General features: G+C 47.4%; 1 long non-coding RNA gene across 2 annotated transcripts; it reads left to right on the top strand.

Moving 5' to 3' along the window:
* The first annotated feature begins 682 nt into the window (after window positions 1-682).
* Window positions 683-3,490, top strand: LOC128367094 (uncharacterized). Of its 2 annotated transcripts, XR_008321913.1 has the most exons (4): window positions 683-740; window positions 842-904; window positions 2,551-2,661; window positions 3,185-3,218. It is a non-coding gene; the product is annotated as an uncharacterized LOC128367094 (long non-coding RNA). The 2 variants fall into 2 exon arrangements; XR_008321912.1 differs by lacking the exons at window positions 683-740; window positions 842-904 and adding an exon at window positions 3,409-3,490 and having other exon boundaries at window positions 2,627-2,661; window positions 3,188-3,304.
* The last annotated feature ends 2,065 nt before the right edge of the window (window positions 3,491-5,555 follow it).

The raw sequence follows: 5,555 nt of genomic DNA, 5'->3' as shown, positions 1-5,555 counted from the left end.
CCGTTCACAGCAGATGTGCAGAAGTTACACAATTACCTGGATGAGAAGCAACAGCAGTACCAACATGATTTGGAATCTGAGGCGTCATCGCAGAACTGGGCCAGCCTGGCAAAGGTGACTCTTGCACAGGTTATTCTATTCAACCGGCGTAGAGAAGGTGAAGTGTCCAAAATGTCCCTCTCTGCATACACATCAAGAGACACATCAGCACCTCATGAAGACGTCAACCTCGCTCTCTCTGAGCTCGAGAAAAAGCTCTGCCATTATTTCACTAGGGTAGAAATGAGAGGAAAGAGAGGTAGGAAAGTTGCTGTCCTCCTAAGCCCATTGATGCAGGAAGCACTCGACATACTACATCAAAAGAGAAAGGAGTGTGGCGTCCTCAAAGAAAACACATATGTGTTTGCCAGACCAGGAGCACCAGGACCACTACAGAGGGTCAGATTGCATTCGCCAGTTTGTCCAATGCTGTGATGTCAAGAATCCTCTCTCACTCACCTCAACAAGACTGAGAAAGCACATGGCTACCTTATCTAAAGTACTAAACCTTCAGGAGACAGAGCTTGACCAGCTGGCGGATTTCATGGGCCACGATATTAGAGTGCATCGGCAGTTTTATCGGTTACCAGAGGGCACCATTCAACTTGTCAAGATCAGTAAAATTCTGATGGCCATGGAGCAGGGACGCCTTGCAGACTTTCAAGGCAAGAGCCTCGAGGAGATCAACATTGATCCAAACGGTATGTAGTTTCTACTTAAATAAACTCTTGTGATTTTAAGTGGGTACAACACCATAACACTTAATAACTACATTATAATGTATTTCATACCACCTGTTTAGAAACAATCCAGTTGGACATGCATACTGAGTCTGAAGAGGTGGTGTATGAAGGAGACATGGAAGGTATGTACTTTGGTGTTACTTAGAACATGAATATCTTAGGTTGCATGCATATCTTACGTTCTATGTATTAAATATGTATCTATCTTTGAAACTTTGTCAAGGTAATGGGTAATCAAGGGTAATGGGTAATCAGGGTAGCAGTAGGTCCTTAAACAGTCTTAAATGCCTTCAATCATAATAAATAACCCTTTTACTTGCATGCAATCCAAATGTCAATTAAAGGTTAAAAAGATAGTGGCACACATCAAAACATTTTCATCACAGGTAGACAGACAGCACGCCTTATTAGTGCCACGGGTTCTAGCTCCGAGGCAACTATTAATCTTCTCCATACTTATTATTCTTCCGCTTCTTCTTCCGCCGTAATTTTTTGTCAAAATGTAGACATAGGTGTTGGGATTCATAAAATGTGAAGTTGACAGGCGGGGTCTGCACAAAATTTAAACGGGGGGGCCTAGACTGGCAGCAGTACCTGTCTCACTCCCCACTGACTCTAATGTAATCATCTTTTTTTTTCAAAAGAATCTCACTCTGTGTTCACACTGAGCTTACTCGCTCATTTTAAAGAATATCTTAATAAAATAAACACTGTCAGAATCTGCCGGCTTCTGTGTCTCTCACGGTGTTTTCGGTTTTTGGACAGGAGTTACGGTTTTCTCACAGTTTGTAATTGTTCGGGACCTTGTCAGAAGCCAAATTCTTCAGAATTTTGAGATTTTTTTCCAAGCACATTCTCAAATCGCCATAGCAACCGTAGGACCTTAGCTGCCCTTAGCAACCGTAGTAGGGCCTTAGCAACCTGTTGCTGGGCAGAAACTGAGCTACCTTTTTGTGATTGGCTAATTCTACCTGTCTGTCTGTTTTGCCAGCTAACTGAGCTAATTCATGTGAATGGATTAATTCATGTTTACTGAGGACTAAATAAATAGTTTTATAGTTTTGTATTGTAGTTATATGATTTGTGGTATATAAAAAGATTCAACATTTATCAATAGAAGATGAACAAAATGTACATAATAAAATCTCATACAACCAAGTAATTTAAAATAAAAAGTATAATAAAATCTACTCTCTTAATTATTTGAAGATTTACTTAATAATTTCATAACAGTGATGTTCCTGTCTGTGGAAAAAATGAAGTAGACTTTAATTAATTGGTGTAAATAAATATTATTTATGCTTAAATATGATAATAACATTCACTTAATATTTTCAGGGATGTTAAGTTGAGAATAAAGTTCATTCATAAGGGAAAAATAAATCGTGTACTCGTCCCGACAGTAAAAGTTACTTAGTGTTATATGATCAGGGTGACTTTTGAACACTGTAAATAAATCGTGTACTCGTCCCGGCAGTAGCCCCGTGGCACTCAAAATTTCCCTGGAATTTTCTAGTATTTATGTACACTTACAACATTAGCCACAAGTCACTAAATGTTGTCCTGTGGCATCAAAACAAACATCTTGATACATCCTCAACACTCACACAACTCTCATACCGGGTTAAACAGACGACTGCTATAGCTATATACAGTATAATATTGTACATAGAGATTTCACTTTGTGATTCTCACATTGGCTGGGATTCTACATGAATTTTGAAGGTTTAACATGAGAACTTTCAATGTTCATCTTGTCATTCAATAGTTCCTGATGTCAGTCCGGCGCAGAGGCAAAGTGGGTTGCCGCAAGTAGATGAAGGGGAAATTCATTCAGATGAAGAGGACATCCCTGTCCAAAAGACAAAGTCAAAGACTGGTAAGGATATTGTAGGAATTGAGAATCCAATATACATACAGTGACAAGTGAGAGAAGGGAGAGGTTCCCAGTTTGAGAATGGAAGGGGGGGACTGTACTGTTGGACAGTCTTATGGCTGTTGTCACTACGTGCCACCAGAACCGCTCTGTTTTGCATTTTGGAGGGATAAGCTTATGGTTGAAGGTACTGCCCATCTGCCACAGCTCATCATAGATGAGGTGTTTTTCAGGGTCATTTTCATTCTGTCCCCACTGCAAAATGTAGAACAAGCAGTGTGCAGAAGAATAGCAATACCTGAGAAGTGTGTTGTGATCTTGATACATCCTCAACACTCACACAACTCTCAAACCAGTTGAACAGGCAGCTGCTAAATAGAGACTACCTTAAAGCAGTACACCGGCGCATTTCTGTTGTATAGAATAAAATACACCAATGTATTGCCTTCACTATGTGATTCTGAGATCAGCTTGGATTCTATGTGAATTAAGTTTTAACAAGAACAATGTTCACCTTGTCATTCAGTAGTTCCTGGCATGAGACCATTACAAAAGCGGACACGGAGTGGGTTACGACTAGTCAATGAACGGGAAAGTAGTTCAGATGGAGACGACATCCGTGTCCAGAAGAAAAAGTCCAAGACCAGTAAGGATATCTTATATGTTGTACAATAGACTTTAGTTGAGCCAGACTTCACAATTACTGTCCATTTATATCCTAAGCTAATTTGTCATTAATTTCTTATTTAGTTCGCAAGCCACAGAAGAAGAGGCCCTGGGAAACCGAGGAGATAACTGCTGTGGAAAAGCACATGAGGAACTTCATTTTGACCTGCAATGTTCCAAGAAAGGAGGACTGTGATAAGTGCCTTAAATCAGAGCCAGAAGCACTAAAAAATAGAGATTGGAAGGCACTCAAATTTTACATTAAGAATAGAATTACTGCACTGAAGAGAGTGTAAAACATTTTTCCTCCTCAATGTATTTGTTCTTAGGACTGCTTCCTGAGAGAAGGAGAGCGAGAAGGAGAGAGAGAAGGAGAGAGGGGGGAAAGAGAGGAGGGCAGAAAGAGGGTGAGAGGGGATCGAGAGAGTGTGTGTGTGTGTGTGGGGGGGGAGAGACGGGCAGAAAGAGGGTGAGAGGGGATCGAGAGTGTGTGTGTGTGGGGGGGGGGGGAGAGACGGGCAGAAAGAGGGTGAGAGGGGATCGAGAGTGTGTGTGTGTGTGGGGGGGGGGAGAGAGACGGGCAGAAAGAGGGTGAGAGGGGATCGAGAGTGTGTGTGTGTGTGGGGGGGGGGGGGGGAAGAGAGACGGGCAGAAAGAGGGTGAGAGGGGATCGAGAGAGTGTGTGTGTGTGTTGGGGGGGGGGAGAGACGGGCAGAAAGAGGGTGAGAGGGGATCGAGAGTGTGTGTGTGTGGGGGGGGGGAAGAGAGACGGGCAGAAAGAGGGTGAGAGGGGATCGAGAGAGTGTGTGTGTGTGGGGGGGGAAGAGAGACGGGCAGAAAGAGGGTGAGAGGGGATCGAGAGTGTGTGTGTGTGTGGGGGGGGAGAGAGACGGGCAGAAAGAGGGTGAGAGGGGATCGAGAGTGTGTGTGTGTGTGGGGGGGGGGGGGGAAGAGAGACGGGCAGAAAGAGGGTGAGAGGGGATCGAGAGAGTGTGTGTGTGTGTTGGGGGGGAGAGAGACGGGCAGAAAGAGGGTGAGAGGGGATCGAGAGTGTGTGTGTGTGTGGGGGGGGGGGGAGAGAGACGGGCAGAAAGGGGGTGAGAGGGGATCGAGAGAGTGTGTGTGTGTGTTGGGGGGGGGGAGAGACGGGCAGAAAGAGGGTGAGAGGGGATCGAGAGTGTGTGTGTGTGTGTGTGTGTGGGGGGAAGAGAGACGGGCAGAAAGAGGGTGAGAGGGGATCGAGAGTGTGTGTGTGTGTGTGTGGGGGGGGGGGGGAAGAGAGACGGGCAGAAAGAGGGTGAGAGGGGATCGAGAGTGTGTGTGTGTGTGGGGGGGGGGGGGGGGGGAAGAGAGACGGGCAGAAAGAGGGTGAGAGGGGATCGAGAGTGTGTGTGTGTGTGGGGGGGGGAGAGAGACGGGCAGAAAGAGGGTGAGAGGGGATCGAGAGAGTGTGTGTGTGGGGGGGGGGAAGAGAGACGGGCAGAAAGAGGGTGAGAGGGGATCGAGAGTGTGTGTGTGTGGGGGGGGGGAAGAGAGACGGGCAGAAAGAGGGTGAGAGGGGATCGAGAGAGTGTGTGTGTGTGTTGGGGGGGAGAGAGACGGGCAGAAAGAGGGTGAGAGGGGATCGAGAGTGTGTGTGTGTGTGGGGGGGGGGGGAGAGAGACGGGCAGAAAGGGGGTGAGAGGGGATCGAGAGAGTGTGTGTGTGTGTTGGGGGGGGGGGAGAGACGGGCAGAAAGAGGGTGAGAGGGGATCGAGAGTGTGTGTGTGTGTGTGTGTGTGGGGGGAAGAGAGACGGGCAGAAAGAGGGTGAGAGGGGATCGAGAGTGTGTGTGTGTGTGTGTGGGGGGGGGGGGGAAGAGAGACGGGCAGAAAGAGGGTGAGAGGGGATCGAGAGTGTGTGTGTGTGTGGGGGGGGGGGGGGGGAAGAGAGACGGGCAGAAAGAGGGTGAGAGGGGATCGAGAGAGTGTGTGTGTGTGTGTGTGTGGGGGGAAGAGAGACGGGCAGAAAGAGGGTGTGAGGGGATCGAGAGAGTGTGTGTGTGTGTGTGTGTGGGGGGGGAAGAGAGACGGGCAGAAAGAGGGTGAGAGGGGATCGAGAGAGTGTGTGTGTGTGTGTGTGGGGGGGGGGGGGGAAAGAGAGACGGGCAGAAAGAGGGTGAGAGGGGATCGAGAGTGTGTGTGTGTGGTGGGGGGGGGGGGAGACGGGCAGAAAGAGGGTGAGAGGGGATC

Source organism: Scomber japonicus, chromosome 10, assembly GCF_027409825.1.
Source record: "Scomber japonicus isolate fScoJap1 chromosome 10, fScoJap1.pri, whole genome shotgun sequence".
NCBI classification, from domain to species: domain Eukaryota; kingdom Metazoa; phylum Chordata; class Actinopteri; order Scombriformes; family Scombridae; genus Scomber; species Scomber japonicus.
Note: the sequence above shows the minus strand (reverse complement) of the source record. Positions and strands in the feature narration are given on the sequence as shown.